The sequence below is a fragment of the Panthera uncia genome, assembly GCF_023721935.1.
Source record: "Panthera uncia isolate 11264 chromosome B2 unlocalized genomic scaffold, Puncia_PCG_1.0 HiC_scaffold_24, whole genome shotgun sequence".
NCBI classification, from domain to species: domain Eukaryota; kingdom Metazoa; phylum Chordata; class Mammalia; order Carnivora; family Felidae; genus Panthera; species Panthera uncia.
Genome location: NW_026057580.1, coordinates 22,407,022 through 22,431,536, shown reverse-complemented (window position 1 = coordinate 22,431,536; position 24,515 = coordinate 22,407,022). Strand labels below are relative to the sequence as shown.

Below are 24,515 nucleotides of genomic sequence, written 5' to 3'. Positions count from 1 at the left end.
ATATTATATATTAGGTATATGTTATAATGTTAGAAGATTAGGTATCATGTCAGTGATAGGCATATCACATTAGGTATATATATATATATATATATATATATATATATATGTATGTATATATTAGGTATATATTATAATGTTAGGCATATATGTTAAATAGGTATATACCTAATATACCTAAAACATTATAAATAATGTATAAGCCAGGTTCCTTTATGTAATTAATGAAAGCATTATGTTCAAGAAATATAAATAAGTCCAAAAACTGAATAGGAAAAAGAAATAGTGTAGTAAGAAAATGAGAGAAAAAGATATGGGCAGACAATTCACAAAAAAGGAAATATGAATGGCCATTACCATATGAAAGATATTGAGATATAAAATATATAAATATATGAAATATATTGATATATATAGGAAGTTATTAGGGAAATGTAAATAAAAATAATAACAAAGTACCATTATGCACTCATCAGATTAGGAAAAAACTTAAATGGTTATCCAACACTAATCTTGGTGATAATATGGAGAAATGACAACTCCCAAATACTACTAGTTGGGCTATGAATTGAGATAACCACTGTAAAGAGGTATCTCTTAAATTTGAAGATTTGTAAACCCCAAATTTATATACTTTAGGGAACTCCTCCCTCAAATTCATCTGTAGTTATGTAGCATTGCTGACCTGCCCTAGATTGGAAACAATCTAAGTTTCTATTAGTGGGAAAATAAATAAATTGTAATATATTCAGACTAAAGACTACCCTGACAGCTAAAAAAAAAAAAAAATGAGTTAGAGTTACTTTTATGACAATTTATATATTGCAAACATAATTGTGAGTGAAAAACAACTTGTGTTAGTACTCTATATAAAGTTCAAAAGCATGAAAACCATTGCTAAAAATTACTATATTTAGTTTATAGAAATATAAATGTAAGTTACATTTATAAGAACATGCATAGGGATGATAAACCTCAAACATAGGACAGTGATTTTGTCTATAGAGAGAAGGAGGTAGGGTAATGAAATTGGGAAGATATACATAGTGGGCTCCAAATGAATCTCTAATCCTTCTTTCAAAATTAAAATAGGTGAAATAAATTTGATACATAGATAACAAGTATCAAAACTAATTGGTAGGTACATGTATGTTTATTATATTATTCCTTATACTTAACCATGCTTTGCCATTATCATAATAAAAATTAAAATACTTAACAATGGGATAAAACAATAAAAAAGACTATTGAAATTTGTAAATATTTTTAAAGTAATTTTTAAAAACTTCATTTTCATGCTTCTCCAAATCCATTGCCAAACTACAAAATTGAAAGTGAGTTTGCATACAGAATTATTTTAGATGTCTTCTCCACACTTAGTAGTAATGCAATGTCACAGGGCATTTTAACACAATGTATTAAATGTTTGAATTTTAAAATTACAAAAAAAAAACCACTTCTATTCACATTGTGGTGGGGTGCATGACGGATTATACCTTGTCATAATAGTTTACCATTGTCTCCCTGGAACAGGAGGCTTTGGCAAAAAAAATAATGATGATAGAATACTTTAGAAGAGCTAAATTATACTAGATTCAACTGATTGATTTTAATGCTTGGTTTTCTTATTTTCTAGCTAGATACATTATGTTTATAACATATTTCCAGATAATGGTTATTTTGAAAAGAGGACAATTTAATTATATCAAATGCCTTTTTTTAAAAGTAATACTCAATGTAATGTATACAAAGTGGTTTCAGACAAAAGTTTATTTTTAAAACTGTATTAATATCTTAACACAGTACCTGCCAATAAATATTGATGTCAATAAATACTTTGTGCTTAAGAAATACTTGATAAAAATCAAAGTATGTTTTTTTATTTGTTTTTACTTTAGCTGCTCTATTAGGTGAGTAGCGATATACTGTGGTTTGACCTGCATTTTCTGGATAGCTAATGATACTGAACGTCTTTCTGTGTGCTTATTTGCTTGTCTACCACCCATAGCTCTTTTTTGGTAAAATGGGTTTTTGATCGTTTTTAAATTGGAATTTTATACATATGTATTTTTTTACCATTGAGTTTTGAGAGTTCTTTATGTACTAACACAAGACTGTGGGTTTGAAAACAGTCCCTCGTACATGGAAGGCAAGGAGAGACCAAAGAGGCAGACCATCTCTGTTTGGTATTGGTAAATGGCAGTTTTAATAAACAAGGGAACTTACGTAGGAGGTGTGTCTTGGGTGGTTGGGAGACAAGTGTATCTCCATACCTGCCTGCCCAAATCTTAGAAATTTAAATAGAGACGTTAACAGCATTCAGTCACATATGTCATCCAGATAGCCTTGACAACACATTGTTCTCTCAAGACTGTGTCCTTAGAATGGCTCCCATTGCCAAAATGTGGGCAGAATGTACTTTCTGAGGACAGAGGAGAGAGAGAGGAACTTCCAATTGCTTGGGTCCAGAGCCTGGGTAAATGGGTAGTTACATCCTCATGATGACCTTCTTCAGCAAAGAACTTTGTCAGATGTGTTATATGCTAATATTTTCTTCCAGTGTGTAGTTTGTCTTTTCATCCTGTTAATAGGATCTTTCACATATCAAAAGTTCAGTAATGTCTACTTTATCACTTTTTGCTTTTCTGTATTATGATTTTACAGTCTGACAACTCTGCTTCCCTAGATCCCCCCAAGTTCCTTCTGTTAGTTTTTTTTTAATAAAAGTTTCATAGTTTTGTGTTATATATGTAAGTTCATGATCCATTTTGAGTTAATTTTTTTTAGAAGATGTGAGTTTAGGTCAATTCCATAATTTTGCCTAGGAATGACCAATTACCCCATCACGATTTATTGAAAATGCTATGTTTCCTCCATTGGATTGCTATAAAATCACCAAAATAATGATTTCCATGTTGATCAATACAATGGACATCTTTTGATCTTCATCTAACTTTCAGCTGCATTTGACAGGATTCGTCTTGTCCTTCCTGCAATACTCTGTCCCTTTTTCTTCCATTAGTCCTGTCACCCTCTGTAGATTTTACTTGGACGTCTCTATTTTTTCAACCTGTTTCCAGTTTACCTTCCTTTGCTTGTTCTTTAAATATTGAGTTTCTCCCTCTCTACATGATCAAACAAGTGGCTTCAACTACCATCTGAATACTGATGCTGTGGAAAAAATTTTACTTCTTACAACCATCTGCTCTAGTCACCCTGTCTTGTTGTTTTTTAAAGACGTCAATCTCTTTCTTGCTTCCCTGCCTTTGCACTTTGTGATCCTCTGTCTGGGATTCACTTTTAGCAGAGTCCTCATTGCACTGCCTCATTTCTTTTTTCTTTCTTTCTTTTTTTTTAATGTTTATTTATTTGAGAGAGAGAGAGAGAGAGAGAGAGTGCAAAGGAGCAGGGGAGAGGCAGAGAGAGAGGGAGATAGAGATTGTGAAGGGGGCTCTGTACTGACAGCAAAGAGCCACATGCAGGGCTCAACCTCATGAACCGGGATATCATGACCAGAACCAAGGTTGGACACTTAACTGACAGAGCCACCCAGGTGCCCCTGACTCATTTCACTCAAATATTCTCTACAATATCACTTGCTCATCGATGCCTTGCTTGATTAGCTCTTTTATAGAATACCTGCCCTTAACCTTATTGCTCTGTTTCCTTTATTTTTCTTCACAGCAGTTTTCTCTCCTGCTTTATTATAGATTTGCTTGTCTGTCTAGACCTCATGATGAGAGGGAGACTGTTGCCTTGTTCAGCAGTGTGTTTCCAGTGCCTGACACGTAGTAGGCACTCAGTAAATATTTGTTGACTAAGTACTTGTGACATCGCAGAAAAATATGAGCACTGACATCTGTAGACAGACCCTGGATATGTTTCTTCATGCCCAAGTTGACTTGAATAAATTTCTTATTTTCGTATTTCACATCTGCAACAGAGTTACTATGAAGAATAAATGAAATGACTCCTGGCAGAACTGAGTGCCTAATATTCAGTAAGCACATAATAATCTTTTTTTTTTCTTCTTCTTACTGAAAAAAAAAAATCTTTAGTAACCTCCTTCTATTAACAGTGAAGGCTATGGCTCCATTTCTCACCAAAAACATCTTAGCTTTGATTAATAGGGGTATATAGCTGTGTCAACTACACATTTTTATTTAATATTCTTCCTAAGCCTCTTAATGTTGTCAGTCTGTGCAACTATGAGGGTGTAGAGAACTGTCTGGAATAACCCTTTTTAAAATTATCCTAATCCTTCCTTTTTTTAATGTTTATTTTTGAGAGAGAGTGAATGCAGGGGAAAGGCAGAAAGATAGGGGGACAGAAGACCCAGAGCGGGCTCTGTGCTGACAGCAGAGAGCCCAATGTGGGGCTTGATCTCCAGAACCATGAGATCATGACCTGAGCTAAAGTCGGATGCCTAAATGGCCCACCCGGGTGCCCCCCTAATCCTTCCTTTTCAAACCACGTATTGGGGCATCTGGGTGGCTCAGTCGGTTGAGAGTCTAACTTTGGCTCAGGTCATGATTTGCTGTTCATGAGTTCGAGCCCCATGTTGGGCTCTGTGTTGACAGCTCAGAGCCTGGAGCCTGCTTCCGATTCTGTGTCTCGCTCTCTATCTGCCCCTCCCCTGCTCATGCTCTGTCTCTGTCTCAAAAATAAATAAAACATTAAAAAAAATTTTAATAAAAAAAAAAGAGTACTCCAGGTATTGATTCTGTTATTCAGGCAGATTATCCATGCCCTTTAGAATTTTAGCATTAACTAGTACATTTTTTGACCCTTCATTTTTTGAGATTGAAGCTTTCTGATCCTTTTGGTCCCCTTAGCTCATATTATTTGTCCTTCTCTAGAAGTTATCTTCTTTCCGCTTTGATATATCTTTCTGGTATTGTGACTGGAGCTGCATGGAGCTTTCTGGTATAAAAGCTTTTGTTTATATCAGTTATTCTCAAATGGAAGTAGGGTGGGAGTGAGAGAAACAGCAGGGTATGGCTTTTATTTTCTAAAAAACTTGTTATAAATATGACCTCCTTCTATACCCCCACTTCTACTTCCTTCTCTTTGAGAATACCTGTTTTTGAAATAAAGGATTTTTTTCTCCTTCTGGGTTATTTTCATGTCCCTTATCTGACAAATACATTGAGCTGAAGCAGGCTATTGCTTCACTGTCTTTCAATTCACTTTCCCCAGATGACAATGGGGAGCTCAGGGCTTCCATCAAACACATAGGGTGCGGATTAGGCTCCTCATTGTAAAATTGTCTATTTTTCTGTCCCACTCACAGTCACGTAATATCTCTCCACTGTGGAAATAGAGATCAGGACCAAGCCTATCAGTACTGATAGATGAATCCCTCTGATCTTTGCAAATGCTATCATTTAGTTATCTTAACATTATGGTTTAATAGTGGCTCTCCAATTTATTCCAGTTCAAGTGCAAATTGATATAGGTTTATATTAAAAATCTTCCACACCTAATTAGGCCCTTATTCTGTTCCATATTATTTTGTGCTCTAGGTAAACAAGATTAGTATTTGCTCATGAATGACACAATATCCTCCTCCCTTTTTATACCTTTATATTTGTTTTGCCAGACATCTGTATTATTTTCCTTTTTCTTTACTAATTAGGGTTGTCTTCAACCTTTAAAGGCCCAACTCAAGTGCTACCACCTCTAAATACTTCTGCTTATTTTAACCTATTTCATTACTTTGTAATTCTTTTCTGATATTTGTTTAATCTACATATAAGGTTTTAGATGGCTTCTCTATTAAATTCCAAGCTTCTTGAGAAAATAGATATACGGTGTTTGTGTGGTAGATATTTGTTGAATGAGTAAATGAAACAACCCTTAGAGTTGGAATTCATTGTGTTAAAGAAAGAAGGGAATAAAACAATCAGGTGGCTTGATAATCATTTTTGATGAAACACCAATTTGACATTTGGTACATGGACATCATGCTTACTGCCATTGAGCACAAGGTGGAGGGTGTGGTTGGTGAGTTGTCTACTGGCCTTGGCAGGAACCCCTATCTATATAAACTTTACAAAAGGAAATATGTTCTCTAAGCATGGCCAGTAATTTTAATCATTTTTTTCACTTTCCATGGACATTTTCCACTTCCTCAGATATATTCATGCAGAAACACAGCTCTCCACACCTTGCCACTAGTATTTCAATAAGTAACTTTTAATATAGACTATTAAAAATAATTTACAGTTTAGGTCATCTCACAAGTATTCCCTAGAGACTGTAATCCTTCCTGTTAGTAGGATAAAATCAATAGAAATATTAACATCATAATCTTTCATTCTGGAGGCCTCTCCTCTCAGTAATATGAAAACTTTCCATTGAAATTGAAAGTTATTTTAAGAAAAGTAGAGAAACCCTTCTTCAAAAGTAGAGAAACTGTTCGGAAAGGATATTAAAAGAAAATATCCCAGCAGAGATATTCTGGCTATTTTTAGTGAAAAATAAAACATTAAGTGAGAAGATGAAATTTCCTAACAACAAAAGTACTTCAGTATAAAAATTCTCCTTAAATTTATAGCACATTATAGTGTCTAAAGCACTTTCACAATTATTATTTCATTCAAGTCTCAAGAAACCCTAGAAGGCAGGTAGGAAAATTATTGTCCTCACTTTGCAGCTGAGGAAAATGAAGTTAGGAAATGTTTAACTAATTTTCAAATGCCAGATGGTCACTTAGTGGCAGATTACACTTCAGTAGGAAGGATTATTTATAGATACTCCCCAAACATTAAAACTACTACCTGCGATCCTTAAAGTTGTGTAAGCTTTCTCTACCCTGTCTCCTCAGATACAACACTGAGTGATTCTCTTCCTCTGGCAGGCTAACCAATAAGTCCTGTGTGAGAGGGAACTTCCAGAGATCTATAGACTCCCCCAACCCAAAGAATTGGCTGGGTAGTCATTCTCAGATTAATGAAAACTATCACTCTCTGGGAATATCATTCAATGAGCAGCTATATGTTCTTATAACCCATACCCCAGTTCTGCATATCTGTCATTCACACTTGGTCATCCCTTCAGGGGACAACCATGGGACCACATTCTCTTTTATGTTGGTAATATATAATAATATATTCAGTGAATTATTTATTGAGAGAAAAATCTAATAGTGTATAATCACCTTGAAGTCTAGATTAGGAAACATATATTCATCTGTTACATCAATTTCGTTAAGAGTCTCAGATATTAGTCCCAGCTCTGCCACCAAGTTTTCTGGGCTTTATTTTTCTCATGTCTAAAACGAAGAGTTTGACCCTACAGATAATTATGGAACCTTGCTGTTTCTAACTGTTTTAGAAACATTATATCATGGGTTATCCATAATAATTCTAAGCGGTAAATGAAATTTATTATAAATTGCACTTGACAGAAAAGAAACATTAAACTTCAAGACGTTATGTGGCTATCCAAGGCCACGCAACTGATAAATGGAGACCCAGGGCAAAACCGGAGATTTCTAACACATATTTCTAACTCTAAAAATCCCAATCTATTCCACTTTGCAGTTTTCTATCAATGCACTTACATAAAATATGATACCTTCTACCCTCTTTAGAAACATTAGCTAATCAAAAGGCCACAACTTACAGTGTATTAACTGAATACACTATTGAACCAAGGATTTCCATTTTTCTCACGTGTTGTCCTTGGAGCATATTTTCAAGTACATATACAACTGCCTGGCAGCATCTGGACAAGGAAAGTAAGCTCCCTGTGAACTGGATAAAGCATTCCAGGAGAGAAGAATCACCTGATGCAACTGAGGAAGGACTGGTCCTGATGAATTGGAGATAAAACTCTTAACATGCCTTTGCAGATCTCCTCTAATAACGCTCATCTTGAAAAGTAATTACTTGCCCTGAAAGGAATGAGTCCACATAGTCCAAAAGCCTCTGGGTCAAGAATCTCTCATGTAAATACTTGTCTAAACCATTTTACAAATAGGCATTATTTGTTCGGTGTCATGTAATTCTCTCCTGAGGTCACTGTTCATCATAAGTGGTATGTTGGGATTGGCGAACACTGCTAAGACAGCTCACAACTATTAAGCCTGAGGTAGGTGGACAATGTGTGTTCTGACTTAAGTCAGTGGGAATGAAAAGTGTTACAGTTCAGCAGATGTTTTTTTCAGCAGAACGTTTTGCTCAGGCAAAATGCTACAGCTCATTTTGTTTGTGTGTTTGAAGGGCAAGTGTCCATAACTGGTAGAAATACTTTTCTGACAATCAGGGATGAAAGTTTAAAAATCATATGCATGTGGAAACTCAAAAGTGCTGAAGGAGGTCCCCTATGAATTTGGTTGAAGACACCTCAGCAGGGAGAGTAATGGAGGCTCAGCCACAGCTATACATGCTGGGTTTGTGTTATGGAAAAAGAACTTCAGCCTTCAATACATCAATTTTGTGCCAGCCACAATCACCCTACTCAGCTTGTGAAAAGCAGAGTTTTGATTCAAGGGATGCAAAAAACCTTTTGAAGGAGTTTAATGTAGTTGCTGCTTTCTATTAGTGTGCTAAGTTCAGTTTGGTACTGAGCGGAAAGGAGAAAAGGCACAATTGTATGGTGAATTGATAACCTGCTATAGTTTCACTTACTCATAAAAGAATAATAGGACCCTTTGTCATCCACATATGAAAGTTACTTGTTCCTAGCATTAGATTGGCAGACAATCCCGTGATGAAAATATCTGACAAATATCAATTCAAAGCAAAGATACATAGGAGATAAGAATGTTCAGTGGTGGAGAATCTTCTTCCTTAAAAAATGTTTAGAACTCTGCATGACCTAAAAATGTTTTCCTTTAAAAATTCCCATTCCTAAATTTCCAAAACACTTTGGAGAAAATACGTTTAGTTTTCCTAAATTTATGGAACTACTGACATTAACATGAAGCCATATTCTATAAATGATGGTCTTTTAAAAAGAGGCAGACATTTGTAATGGGTTGTTGTGCAAGAATCCTTGAACTAAAACTCAATGAAATTGGCACATCTCCCTCATTTCTTTTGAAGCAGGCCAGAAAGGCAAGCTGCAATGCTACACGTCTCTCTTGGCTTCAGACTCTAGAAATAATCATCAAAACCACACCCAGGTCACTTGTTCAGTCATGTAGAGAAGAACTTGAAAAGAGAAAAGAAAATCTTGGCTCCCATATTGTGCTCCAATGACCAGGAGAGTGGATTCCCAAATCCCACTTAAGTATGTTATGATCACACGAACTCCACATACTCTCCATCAGGTAGACCAAACTTTCCTAAGACTGGATTTGAAGTTCTGACCCCTCTTTCCCACAAGGAGACAGATAAGGTGTTGCTGTTTTTGTTTGCTTTCGTTTTTGTTTTGGCAGTAATGCCAACAAAACCCGGGTAGAGTAGGTGGGGCAATTCAGATTATAACTTATATAATTATAAATTATAATTATAATAATATAATTTATATATATATAACTTTATATAACTTATAATTATAAATTATAATTCTCAGAAATTCATCCACCTGCAGAGATCCTTTCTAATTGTATCACTGTTGTCCACACTTCCATGCTTAAGTAATGCGGTATTGAATTTATGGGAATAACTTTCAATCCTTAACCATTTAGCAGGTTTTTGTTGACTCATTCTCATTCTTACAAAATGCCTGATCTGTATTCTGGATTTACCTTTGGGGAAGCCAGAAAAAGAGAAGGCACTTTCTCCCTTTATACCTTATCCCACTTACAGACAGGAATGATAGTGAATTTTTCTCTACTAGTGCCTCAGAGCATGTAGATATCTGAGTAAGGACCAAGACAAAGGAGATGGCATCATATTGGAAGAGCAGTAAAGGCAACAGTATGACTTAGTAAGAAAATGTCAAACTTAGAGGTAGATGTTGACGGTAAAGCATCTTAGGACAACTCACTACTAGTGCTGTGGCTTTCTGTTACTAACCTTTTAAGCCTTTATTTCTTCATCTGAAAGATGTAATTAATACATTTGCCTTGCCGTGTTACTGTGAGAAGTAGACATTATATATATTGAGTACCAAATATAGTGCCAGACACAGAACAGGTATTCAGTAAATTGTGATTACTTTCTACTTTAGTCTCAGATTACTTGTTAAAATATTCTCACAGATAATACGTAATGATCATGGATAATCTTTATTGAGCTCTTCATGTAAGAAGAGCAATGTGCAAAATACATGCTTTGTCTCGTTTAATTCTTGCCATATGGCCTGAATATGTGATATTATTATTCCAAATTTACACACTTAAAAATTAGGACCTGTCCAGGTCAAGTCATTTGTCCATGGTCAAATAATTGAAAACAGATGAGTGAGAATTCAAACCCAAGTCTGACTCCAAATCTCATGCTATCTACTAGTAATCCTATAAGGGCTTTGTGGTTAAGTGCAACCCAAGATACATGCTAGATTTTAGCTACCTAGCCCCACTAAGTAATAGAGTAAAACCAAGCATTCAGTGTGCATTTGTTGATGGTGATCATTGATAATTTTGAAATGAAGGTTAAAAGAGGCAAATCATAGAGAGGTAAGAAATGACAATATGAGTAACAGTCTATCATGGCACTTTTGTTATCCTAGAAAACCCTTGTTCTGTCTGATGTCCTCCTCTTCCGGCCTCAGAGAGACCTGCTTTTGTCCTTCTTCTACTCAGTCATAGTCTAGAATTTTCCCTAAATTTTATACCGAGCCCCAAGAAGTCATTCTTTTTGGTTCTCATAAGATTTATGTTTCTACAGGATCCAGTCCCATACAATCATATCTATCACCTAGCACAGTAGTTTGAGTTTCTGAGCCAGTTTTATCTTCATAGCAGGTAAGGTATTCTTGGGCTTTGAGGCATCATTCTGTAAGATCAGGCTTGCAACTCAAGATTTGGTATCCTATCTGCCTCGTAAGCCTTGAGAAAATGAGATTCCACTGAAATTTAGTCTTTTCAAAAACTTACAGAATCTTCCAAATTCTTATTTTGGGTCTACTGTCATCATTTTCCTTTTTCCATTTAGATCCTGTTCTGAATACAGCATTTCTCCAGGCATGGATGGGCTAGGGCCTTGTTAAAATGCAAGGAATCTTCTACATAATCAGAGTTTATGGGAACACCACACAGGAATATGAATTTAAGCAAATTCACCCAGGTAGTTCTTATGTGTACTATACCTTGAAACACTATTTCAGATCCACAATTTCATTGTTTGTCTAACATTGAACATGGCCATTATCTAGAGTCTCCCTCTGCTGGGGTCCGTCAGCAGTGATCCCTTGGATTCCATTTCTGGATGCTCATCAGAATCAATCCCAAATTAGCCATACCTCTGAGTAATCTATTGTTCACCTGTCTCTCCCACTGTCCCTCCTGTCACCCACTGTCTCTCCTGGGCTAGTGCTGCCTTCTCCTTTCTTCTCACTCGTCTATACCATCAAAGCCTCTGTGGGTCCAAGTCTGAAACTCATGTGTAACTCTTGATGCTGTTTTCCTCAACCTACACCTCCACTTTTTTTTTTCTTTTCTATTCTCCTCTTTCTCTTGCTATTCTAATGTTAGAATTCTGTCTGTCTCTTGAATCTATCGTTCAGTTGTCAGCAGCCAGACTTTGTAGTGCAGTGCTGCTCATTACCAAAAGAAACGCATGATGACATTCCAATATTTCCACAGGGAAATTCACAACCAGTTCAGAAGTGTAGTCAACAAACATGATAGAGAATTTTCTTCATTTCTATCACAAATAAATCACATGTAGGAGAGGATATCAGAGTGTAGTGAAGTGTAATGTAACTCGTTATAGCTATTTGGATCTTGATGTTATTTACCTTTTGGTGCAAAACCAGCTTGTTTCTCAAATGCAGGTTATAACCAATTGATAGTTTATGAAATCAATTTAAAGGCCTCTAGCAGCACTGGAAAAAAACAGAATAAACAAGAAATATCAGACTTTATCACATGTAGTAAGAATGTGTATTCCGTAATGAGAATATTTTCATGAATATGCATGTATTTGTGTGACTATTTGGCCGTGATGAAATGTATTTTAATTTTTAGATGAGATCCATGGTTATCAAAATGAAACAAAAGAAAGTTACTTCTCTACATTTCAGAAAATTAAAATGGCCTTCTGTATGCTGTGGGTTCAGAGTGTCTGTTTCTGTGAAAGTTATCTTTTCAGAGAATCAGCCTTCTGTATTTTCTCTCCCAAATTAGGCTTGTGTTCTTCTTTGTCTTTGTAAATCCATCAGAGCTTAAACTCTCCATCCTGAAGGTATTTCATCTAACTTATTAGAAAATGTTGAGACATACTATGTTTAATCTATTATTCACTTAACTGTGTCAGTCTCAGTTTTGTCAACTATAAAACAGAGATCATCAAGACAAGGTTTTTGTAAAGATTCAATGAGATAACTTACTTAAAATACTGAGGATAAATGTTTAGCATAAGGAAGCCACCAATAATTGTCAGCCATTATTATTATTATCACATTCAATAACATAAGTCAGATACAATTAAATTTTTTTGTTTCTTTTTGAGAGACAGAGATAGAGTGAGTGGGGGAGGGGCAGAGAGAGAGGGAGACACAGAATCCAAAGCAGGCTCCAGGCCCTGAGCTGTCAGCACAGAGCCTGACGCGGGGCTCATACCCACACACCACGAGATCATGGCCTGAGCCAAAGTCAGACACTCAACCGACTGAGCCACCCAGGTGCCCCAGATAGAATTTTTACGCACAGATCAATGCAAATAGGAAAAAAAGAAGGCATTCAGCACTCAGATCTTAGAATCTAAAACTGGTGTCAATTTTTTCAAAAATTTTCAGAAAGTTTGGGTCCTATGGAGCCTCAGAGGAAATGTCAAGGAAAGAAGGTCTCTGTTTATGCCCTTACCAAATTGTTTAAGACCAATTAGCTACTGAGTGTCAGCCAAAACAAACAGTGACATCCCCTGAGATCTAAGAACACCCTATCCTATAAATTGAATATTGGAGGTTATTCTTCTTCTGGCAACCCTGAAACAGAGAGGGGATGAAAGAAAGAGGCAATCTTACAACCTCTTAAAACTGACTTTTCTTCATTAGTGTATTGTTTATGTCTGTGCATCTTTCTTCTCCTTTCAACCTGTGTGTAAAGAACAAGTCAGTCTTCATGCAAAGGCACAAGTCAATGTGTGTCTTCAGCTACCAATGTCCATGTTTGCTATAACTTGACCTTTGTATTCAAGTGCTATGAACCACCATCAGAGCAATTAATCTTTGAGTATATAGTAATGGTATGAATGTAAACAGCCATTCCCCTCCACTGCTCTGTGTTCATTATCATATGTTTCCTGGATGTGTAAGGCCTGGGAAAGTCTGGTGTTACTCTCACAGCTTGGCCTCTTGGAGATGACATTATTTTAGAGTAGGTCATTTATATTGGTTAATATTTAGAGAGTTTAAGAAAGTAGATTTCAATATTGTCTATGAAAGCCAAGTTGATTGACAGCTTTTGATTGCCCAGTGGTAGGCTTATTAAACAATTATCTCATTGTGTTCTCAATAAGGCCATTAAACAGCCCAGGCTTGTCCTAGTCAGTTGGGAATCTCCCTGAAAACATTCTGCTGATTGGACCATTCAAGTGTAGAAAGAGGAAAGGAATGATTGTTTTATAATCAGTTGGGCTCAGTTTAATTAAATATTAGCTGTGGAATGAAGGTAGAGGGAGACAGCAGAGTTGTAAGAAAGAAAGAGTTTAGAGGAAATGCATTACCTCAAGGAATGTGAGAAGATAGCTCAATTCTGTCAACTTAAAAGCAGTTCTAGCAGTGTCCCTACTATGTACATATGGAATAATTCTGGAAAGCATAACAGAGAGATACAGAGAGATACAGACATCCAAACAAAGGGAAATGGAGATGTGAGTGGATAATGTAAGTTACAAAAGAATTCATGGGGACAACATCATTGGTTAAAACAGTACATTAGGAGAAACTGATAAATATGGTGGTTGTAGAACATGGTGTTCTATTCCAAATGAATAGGTAGTTTTGACGGACATTTAATACCATAAAGCAATTATAAATGTATACGTTTTGTGATTTGTTTTTTAAAGGAATAGTAGGATAACAGGATGTTTCAGGATTTCTTTTTTCTTTTAATTCTCTTTTACTATAAATAGGCTCTACCCCCAACATGGGGATCAAACTCATGACTCTGAGATCCAGGGTCACACACTCTACCAACTGAGCCAGTCAGGTATTCCTGTTTTGGAGTTTCTTCTAGGGACCTTATGTGGCCAAGACTGACCAGCTATAAATTACTAAGAGTGCCATCTGGTGTTAGAATGTTGACACTGCAGCCATGTGTGGCATGTGTGGAGGGTGTGGCAGGTTCTCTGCACACCCTCCTACATTGAGCCACTGAGCTAACCCAAGGGAACAATTGTGGGAAGTTTATAAATATAAGGTTACACACAATGGGGTGTGCTTTGGTGGTGGTGGTGGGGGGGTTATTCAGGATAAATGATGTTGCCTGGGATTTGCAGAGCAATTTCTTTACTTCTCTCTTGGTTACTATGTTAAGCTACAGATGATTCTGAGTTGAGACACAGCCACCCAGAAATAAACAAAAGTATAAAAATTAGATGAAGACATAAACATGTTCTAAGTCATTCATCTGAGGTTCGTAGATACTAGCCAATGTGTATTCTTTATTTATTCTCAGAATTATAAACACAATCTGAAATTCTTTTAACGCTAATGTAGTTTTGTGCTGTAGTCTAGTGAAAAAAAAAAAAGTGTGGAGACTATGACTGTACCGGACGAAGCAATGTGATCTCAATGCGAAAGAAATTACTAAATAAAAGGAACAGTCAAGGCTTAAAAATATTTCAGCTAATGAAATGATTATAATCTTGAGTAAGCATCTCTTCTTAACAATTTAGGAATAGTGCATTACCTATTACAAACTATGAGCACTGTGGAAACAAGGAACCAGGAAATGCAGAATGTTTACGTACAAGAATCAAGAGACATTTTGTCCTCCACTTAGTCACATTACTTTTTCCTGTAAAATGGCAACTAAGTTTATGAAGTACACGGAACTGGAAATTTTCCGAATTTTCAACTGGACTGTGATACACGAGGCTCCTTGTACACAGAGGCTATATGTTGCTATTCACTCCATTGCCCCTATGCATTGTATTTGCTCTTCTGTTCTTCCCAGTCACAGGACCACTTCTAGGACTGAAAATATCAGCTTGTTTTGTATTCCTAGAGGCTGAAAGAGGAGGGAACAGGCTGTCCAGCTAGAGAGATGGGTAAAGAGCCTTTCCGTGGTGTAGAGAGTGAAGATGAGGACCTTAGCGCCAGTCCACACAGCTAGAGGGCAGATGCGGAGAGTGAACTCAGGGACAGGAAGTGACAGACACAGCAGAAAAGGTGTGTGAAGACAGAAGTGTGAGCAGGATGAGAAGAGAAAGCCGCTTGACTGAAGAAGCAGTGAGAGCAGCCAGCCAGAGAAGGGGAAGTATGAAGGAATGCGAGCCATATGCCTCCAAGAAAAGAACCCAGGGAAGGGCTCAGAGAAGGGAAGTGACAACAATATGTAAAGCGGAGAGCAAAGCCTTACTAGAAATGATCACTATTTGATGCTGAGTCATGGGGAAGAGTCTAATGTCTCCCAAGGCATCCTTTCAAAGGACGATAGACAAGGAATGACAGTAAGCGACGGAAGCAGTAAATGAAGACACCTAATCATCCCCATGCAGAGATGTGGCTCGCTCTCTGAAGGATTTCTGGCTTAAATCTAGTTCACATGAATTGGGCCGGTTTTAAATTTACTAAAACTTTTGATGTTTAGTATGTTGTGATGATTATATAAATACATTTATATGGGATGTTTTCAGTTCTTAAAATTTTTTACCACAATTGTTTAGGATGTGCACTTAAATAATTGTTCTTTTCAAACACTTTTTTTCCCCTTATAACTCTCTCTGTCAGACTTCAAGTATTGAAAACTCAAGTGCCCCAGGGGTGAGGTAGGCTGTGCAATGGCATGAAGTGGCTGGGGTAAAAATGTTGGCAAGATAGGGGTGCGTATCTAAGTGAAGAGTTGACTCTGTGCTAAAGGTACTCGTATGAAGGGAAAACAGATTTCTACAAACCAAATGGCAGCAACAAAAACCCACTGTGCTGGCCAAACAAACCGGAAGAGCAGCCTGCTTGGCTAGTGAACTGCCCTCCAGTAACTCCCTGCTCTGACCTGACTCCTGCATGTTCAAGCCTACGTCGTTCTGTTTGCTGAGCACCACCAATGCTGACCTAGTTTAGCAGTAACCCTACCTACCTGGTGCAGAGGTGTTGAGGTGAATTGGCAACCTGACCAGGAAGAAACAGTGTTAGAGCACCTTCCATGTTTCCAGGCATGCCCAAACATAAGCTGAAATCACAAGCGTGTTTAGGCAAACTTATTTCACTTATACGTATACATTTGAATGCAGAGTTGAGACTTCTCTTCCAAGCATCTTAGTCGCCTATTAAAAAAAAACTAAGTAAAGATGAACATGGCACCTCTAATTCCACTAACATTCTCGGGCTGTAACCTTTTCATTCTCATTTCGTGGAACTGCGACATCAAGTTTATTAGTAGCAAAAAATAACCATCAAGACTAAATGACCTCTCATTATAATAGAGCTATCTGCTCTCTGTAGCACATTGGTTTTTCCATTTCATATGCTGATCGGGGAAAATAAAGATATAAATAAAATCCAAGTTTCAAAATAATGCCTGAAAAATCAACTTCTGAGCAAATGAACTGGCCATCATGCAACAAAGAACAAGAGAAAGTCAAGTTTAGAGAAGAAAGTTCCAGAAAGCATAGTACTAGAAACTGAGACAGCAGAGATGACACATTTGAGTTTGATTTTATGCCCTTTGGTTTCCCAAGTAAGAAATTGTTGCAGTTGTTAGCTCATGGCTGTTTTTTATCCCTGTATGGCTGTATGAGACCAGTTTAGAGCAATGTTCTTAGCTTAGAATAATTTGAGACGAACTTTTTATTTTTATCAACTTTTACAAAGAAGATTGCGCGCTCGCACACACACACACACACACACACACGTTGCAATGTATAGCAGGGATTACTTTTGTGCTTCATCATAATTTTAATAAGAAGATTTGTAATGCAATACAAGTACTGCCTACCCTGAATTCTAGTAGGTATGTACAGCTTCTTTTGAATGGAGAACATTTAACCATGTTATTCTTTACCACAGTGTTGACTTTGAAGGCTTAATTAACAAATATGGTAAAATTTCAATACGGCAAAGAGTATCTCTCCTCAACTATTGCAAAACAAAACACACACAAAAAAACCATCGTCTTAGCTTGCCCGTTGTATTCAAGTAGTTAATTACACAGAGTTCCAACTGATCAGTGCTAACAGAACTTTGTTAGGATGGAAATGTTCTCTATTTGCGCTGTCTAATATGGTAGCCCTCAGCCACATATCACTACTGAACTCTTAAATGCATCTACTATGGTGGAGGAATTAACTTTTATTTAATTTTAATTAATTTACACTTAAATTTGAATAGTCAAAGGTGACTAGTAGTTATATTGGACAGTATAGCACCAGCTTAGAAGCAGAGTGAAGGATAAGCCTTTGTGCATTCTTGAATCTCCCATTTATTTGTTTCATAGTAAGTGCCTGAGACATGCGGCTTACACTATAAAATGAATTATGGAAAAACTGTCACTTGCTCTTATTATTTCCTAGATTTTTGGTCTTTCAACTATACCTCTCAACATCCGGGACGGGTATTATAACAATTGTTAAGTACAGAGAATTTGCACTACACAGAGTTGGTTTCAGAAAGCATAGTCACATACTATATGTTTTACCAGTTAGTTGGAAGAATTTTGATTGGCTTATCAGCAAAATGTATAAACCAAGGTTTTAGCTACTGTAGTGTTGTTAAGAGGGGTGAGACTGCTGGTAGGGAGTTTATGCCTGTCTTGTGCTCACTAAATATAGGGCTGTTATTCCTGAGTCAGCAGGCCCTACACTGCCACACAAACAGAACCTCCCACAGACATGTGTTTATTATGAATTGAGAGCTAAGTCAATGGAAACCACTGTAAATGTTCCAAGCAGACTTACAAAAAGTGGAAAAGTTATAAGAAGACTTCTGAAGACTGGGATTTACTTAGGGCCAATGTAGCCACTTAAATATTCAAAGGCTTAACACTTAAAGCAAAACATAAAAGGCTGTGTTTAATAGTTACTGTAACTTGTTTTGAAAGCTGTGTGAATAGCACTGGAAACAGCCACAGCATAATTTGTTCCAAAAGTCAGTTCACATTTTTTCATAGGTAAAGCCTATTTACCCATTCTCGGTGCTTGGGGTGAGTCAAAAAAAGAACCTATAATTTGTGCTGATCACACAAATTGTTTTCTGCAACCTCATGTCTACAGACAGAAAGTAAAGTGGTTGATTCTTACCTCTATTACCGTTCAGTCAACGGCCTTCCCTTTTTTCTGCCCCCTTCAGTCATCCTACTGTAGAGGAGAACATCATTCACAGATGGGTGTGTGACAGCAGAGAGGCCAGACTTCCAGAACATTCCAGGGCATCTAGAAAGCTGAGAGGACATAGGCACTGAAAAGAAGAGGCAGAATAGTAGCTCCCCTCTTCCAGTTCCATTTTAAGTAGCTGCTTTTATGTACAGACTCACACGTGTGAATGTATGTTGGCCATTATTTTTTTTCAAGCTCTAAGCCAAAATTAATTTCAGTCAAGGGCATGTAGTAATCTCCCTTAATCAAGGAAACATAGCAGTGTGGTTTTTAAATTTTTTATCAGGGCCCGGGGGGTGGGGGGAGGGGGCGCCTGGGTGACTCATTCAGTTAAGCATCCAACTTCAGTTCAGGTCATGATCTTGTGGTTCATGAGTTCAAGCCCTGTGTCGGGCTTTGTGCTGACAGCTCAGAGGCTGGAGCCTGCTTCAGACTCTGTGTCTCCCCCTCTTTCTGTCCCTCCCTGGTTTGCACTGTGTGTGTGTGTCTCTCTCTCAAAAATAAATAAACATTAATAAAAATTTAAAAAATATACCTTTGATTGGAAAAAAAAATATCAAGTAAGATATTGCTTCAGAACTTTAATTGATAAAACTGGTTTGAGTTCCCTAGGCAATTAATATCTTGATTTCAGAAGCATGACATATTTCTTTGTCTGTGGATGCCCATGGACGGGTGTTAGGACAGAGAGGCATATGTTTGTAAAGTACTAATCCTCAAGGAATAATTGCTAAGCTGTAGTACCTCTGTTCTAGATCCTGATCTGTCATCAACTAAACATGTGACCCAAAGCAGCCTGCCTCTGACCCTTACGGTGCCTACTACTTAAAAATAGATTTGTGTGAGTATGTATACACATAAATTAATATATATATATAATAAAACTGTTATAAAATGTTAGACGTCACACAAGAGAAGATGGTCCTCTTAAAAATATTTACTTCCATATTCTCATGGATGGAACTCTGTTCAGTGCAATCCCACATGTAAGTGCTTGGAGGTTACTTCCTTTCACTATAAGTCAGAGAAGTCAGTGTTTTGTCTTCCTTCTTGGAAAAGAATGTCTTTTGGTGCAATGCTATAGTTCTGTGGTTAATTTGTGTTCAGCCAAACAAACTAATCAGGTGTTCCGGCTCTTATGGTCACAGCTCTGATCCAGGCAGCAGTATTAGAAACAACGTTGTAGTTTTGAGCCCCAGAACAACAAGGGGTCTAGTTTTACTTTCTTTCTGCCTCCAGCACCTTGGTATCCCTGGCAATGTCAGGCTCATAGTAGGAAATAATAAATGTTTATATCAAGAAACGACCCCAAAATGAGTTAATAAATGCTCCTCTGTCAGTTTTCACATTTGAGTGTTCATCAGAATCACCTGAAGGGCCTGTTGAACCACAGACTGCTGAGATGTGAGCCCCACCCTCAGAATTTCTGATTCAATATATCTAAGGTCAAGATTTGCATTTCTAGCGAGTGCCCAAGTGACACTGGTGTCCCTGGTTCAAGAGCACACTTCTGAGAACCCCTGCTTGATGCAATGCTAATTGGCTGGAGAAGGGTCAATCTTTTACCTTTTTACCATCATACTATAGTTAGTTGAGTTAAAGTATCATCATAGGTAGGACACAGGCTCAGGGTTTTTTTTCTCCCAGATGTATTGTATTGATGTGACATAAGGTTAATGAACAGAGTATTGAATTAAGGGCAGAAGTGGAGCAAACACAGGTTGGCATGAATAGAAAGACACAGGGAGGCACAGTTTTTGTATAATGAAGCTCAGTAGTGATCTGTTGAACAAACAGCGAGGAAGACAGTCAACAAGTATTGATTGAATGCTAGGATGTTCCACTGGTCTTTCAGTAAAGAGGTACAACCCGATCTTCAGCAAGTGTCACAAAACATTGCATACCCTGCTCCCTCCCCCCCAAGCAGTTGTACACATTGCCTTTTCTTTAGACAAGAGGAATATGTTAGTATCTATTACTAGAATCTGTTAATATCTATTATTGTATTCAAATTGACATGGCAGAGAAATCCTATCAGATAATGAATTTGTGAAAGGAAGTTTGAGAACACCTGTTGAAATTCATTAGAACATCTGGCTTGAGCCCCATAAATTCACTGGACACCAGGGACAAGTTCAGATGGCAGAATTAAGTCCCAGTTACTTCATGGAAGTAATGTTTTAGGATGATCTGAGCCTCATTGTGAATTAAGGATGTGGTTTGACATTATTTCAGGAATAATGCCTAATAAGCCAAATGAAGAATAGATTATTTTAAGGTATTTTTCTTTTCCCTTTTTACATGAAAAGAAATTTTATTTTTAATAATGCTACCTTTTAGATACTACCACAGGGCAATATTTATTTTTAAAATTATAGAAATATGTTTAAATCCCTTATTTTAGACCAGACCACTTTATAAACAAAATTTCATTCACTGAACAAAAGCCAGACCATACATGTGGCATTAAGCAATAGTTGGACCGTGCCACTATAATTTTTTTTTTGTCAGCTGTATATATGTATCTAACTTCTCCTACTTTTTTGGCAAAATATCAGATATTATATTTGATTGTTTAATGGTTGGCTAACAGGATGAAATGGAAGAGCCTCTTGATAATGGTCCTTAGCTTTTTGAATCTGTCCTGAAAGGACATCTTATCTATAGAACTGGAGATTTCAGTAGATACTAACCACAGTTACACTTTACTGTTATCTGGGGCTGGGGAACATTTTATTTTTAAGCACAGATTCTAGGTTCCCTTTTCAGTCCTCCTAAATTAATATCACCAGCAGGAGCAAGTCTCAGGAATCTGGAATTTCTTTAAAGACCCCAGTAGGATAATTCTCTGCCCTGGATCACCTCTAGTCGCCAATTCGTCCTCCTATATAAAAAGGTTGGCTCCAATTATGTAAAAATGTACTTATTAACCATTTACTATGTCTGTAAAATTTTACCAGACCTGTAAAATTCAGTTGTTGAATTTAAGATGTTTTAATTTTGATCTTTTCTAACACATATAAAATAAATATATAAAGCTTAAATGATGTTTTTTTAATTTACTTATAAATGATACCGACCTCAGAACTTCATTCTGGATGGGATAACTAAGATATCTTTATAAAGGATGGATAGTATATATGTAAATATATAATATAATATATAAAGAATAGATTGAGAAGACTATTTTAAAAGGCTAAAGAAGTAGCTATCAAAAACAAGAAAACTATGAAATCTTATATCATGAAAGCTAAGTGAAGGAAACTTCCAGAAGGAGAAAGTAATAAATACTCTTAAACACCAAAGTAAGGTCAAGGAGCATAAATCTGAGAGCTCTTTGAATTTGGCAAGAGAATGGGAAGGGAAAGAATTATAAGGTGGACCACATAACTTCCTAGAAGATTTTTCTCATCAAGTTATTACTGGAATTCAGAAAAGGGTAGGGAGCGTATAATGAGCAAGATTTTGGATCCATGGTTAGTCTAACTATCAGTGACCAGAGAGATAGATTGGTGCCTCTGTTTGCTGTGTTTATTAAGGGATAAATGCATGGGATCCTGACCAAAAGTTTAAGCTGTTGTCACATTCCACTGAACACAACAGAGAATGGATTAATTTGTTCAATAAATATTTATTGAGCACCTTACCATATGCCAGGAACCGGAGATAGAACAATGAAAAAGAAATAGAATCATAGCAGCTCCAGCATGGGAAGGGCTATTGAGATAATACAGTTCAAGGCAGGACTTCTCAATCTTTAATGTGCATACAAAAAAACCCCAGCAATCTTGTTAAAATGCAGATCCTGACTCAGTACTTCTGGAGCAGGACCAAGTATTCTGCATTTCTAGCAAGCTCCCAAGTATCCAGCTGCCTATGCAGCTGGAAAATAGACCACACTTTGAGTACAAATACAAGGAGATCCAGACAGCCCATCTCCAGATTTGCATCACCTGAGTCTCCTTTTCACAATGCACATTTGAGAGCTCCAGTGCTATATATTTTGTTTGAGATACTATCCTCTCAACTACATGGATACTTCTAAGGCCAATTCAGGTTTGGAAGCTACTGATTTCACCCAAATACCTCACTTTACAGAGGAGGAAATGTAGTTCCAGCCAATGAAGAGATTTAATGACTACTGAACACTTAAACCAAGATTCAGGTTTGTTGATAATTGTTGTGATTACCGAGGATATCTAAATAACAGCATCATCTTCTCCACATCCAGATTCTGAACACAATATAAAGCAAGACAATGGATAATCACCTTTGCTACCAATAATGGCAAAGTTGGGGAATATGGCTTACCTAGATCAATGGATAGACCTCATAACTTAAGCCAGAATTAGGCAGGCTCAAGCAGCCAGTCAGAGGTAGAAACAATGTTGGACCAGAGCACATCTTCTCCAGGAGAGAAGAGTGAGCTTCTTGAGGACAGTAAAGAGTGCCTGCTGGGTTTGGTCAGCTATTATCAAAAGAAAGAAGACAGAAACCAAACTAAGCATTCCTAGCTTTTCTATTAAAGCTAACCAATGACATTCTTCCGCTCTGGGGAAAGAGTGAGTGAAGGAGAAAAGAGAAGCCAGAAGAGTCACATCTTCATGTGGGAAGAAACATCAGGAATGGGGAAAACTCCTTCTGATCAACATCAACTGATCCAGTCCTCTTTTTACCTCACTACACAGCCTCTCTTCAAGGTGCTGGCACTGAAGGCAAGCACATGGATAAGTGATGTTAGATCTGGGAATTTTATACACTAGCTATCGGATCTAGGGCAGTGCTTCTCAAACATCACTAGAGCATGCGACTCTTGATCTCAGGGTTGTGAGTTCAAGCCACATGTTGGCCATAGAGATTACTTAATAATTTTGTTTTTAAAGGTGGTCATTATGTGACATGACAGGTGTTGGCTAATGCTACAAAGTAATTATTTTATAATTTATAACTATACCAAATCAATATGATGCAGTATATCCTGAGAAGGGTGCTGTGTGCAAATAAGTAACATTAAAGTTTGTTTCATCAGGGGAGTTTTATAATACAGCTGTGGTTGCCAGTTTAAATGCCACAGGGCTACACAGAACAGTGACAGAAGTGGGCCTCAGTGCAAAGCCACAGGGAATGGCAGAGATGGTTAAGAACCAGAAAGCACCTACTTGGTCCTATGACAGAATCCTCTGTGCAACCCCCACCTATTTTAGCATTTGGAATTGTGGGCTCAATGCTGCCTAATATGATTTTTTTAAAGGGAGTCAGAGATTAATATTTTTATGGTAAAAAACTACTGTCAAGTTTGGAAACCAGTTCAAAATATCTAATAACACTGTAGAAATCAAACATGGTGTTTTTTGGTCACATCTGATTGGCTATTTTGTATCCTCTGTGAATGATATGTACAAAATGCCTTACTCTGATTCATCAAACCCAATTGTTTAAAAAAAAAGATTACTGAGATTAGCAGTCAGGGCCATATTAATTTAGCATAGTATATTTTACCGTGAACATGAAAAAGCCTAAATGGCTATTTGCAATTTTCTTGTCCCTTAAATGTTTGATAAGATTGATTTTTACCCCTTGTTAGTGTTTTTTGTATTTTTAAGGTTATCCTTAAAATTCGACCAGCCATGGTCATCCTTGGTTTTAAAGTTTTTGTCTGAGTTTATGAACACTAAATGTTCAATTGTACTGTTCACAATTAACTTAATTGTTGGCTCTGTTCCACGCCATGAAAACTGCACAAAGAATGGGTCTTTTTCCTTACTTCCCACCCAGACCTCCCAACCCATTCCCCTCAAACACAAACATCCAAATACCCAAACACACAAACTACTGTGTTGAAAGTTGAGATAAAGGAGAGATTTATGGAGTAGCAATACAAAGTGTGTGAAATATTTGACATTCTTGGTCCTTAAAGGCTTC

General features: G+C 37.0%; 1 protein-coding gene across 1 annotated transcript in view; it reads right to left on the bottom strand.

Annotated features, from left to right (window-relative positions):
• Window positions 1-18,627, bottom strand: part of FAM83B (family with sequence similarity 83 member B) — a 194,368-nt gene extending 175,741 nt beyond the window's left edge. The window contains exon 1 of the mRNA XM_049653854.1: window positions 18,519-18,627. The gene's annotated coding sequence lies outside the window, so the exon portion shown is untranslated. The remainder of the gene's footprint in view (window positions 1-18,518) is intronic.
• Window positions 18,628-24,515: the final 5,888 nt, after the last annotated feature.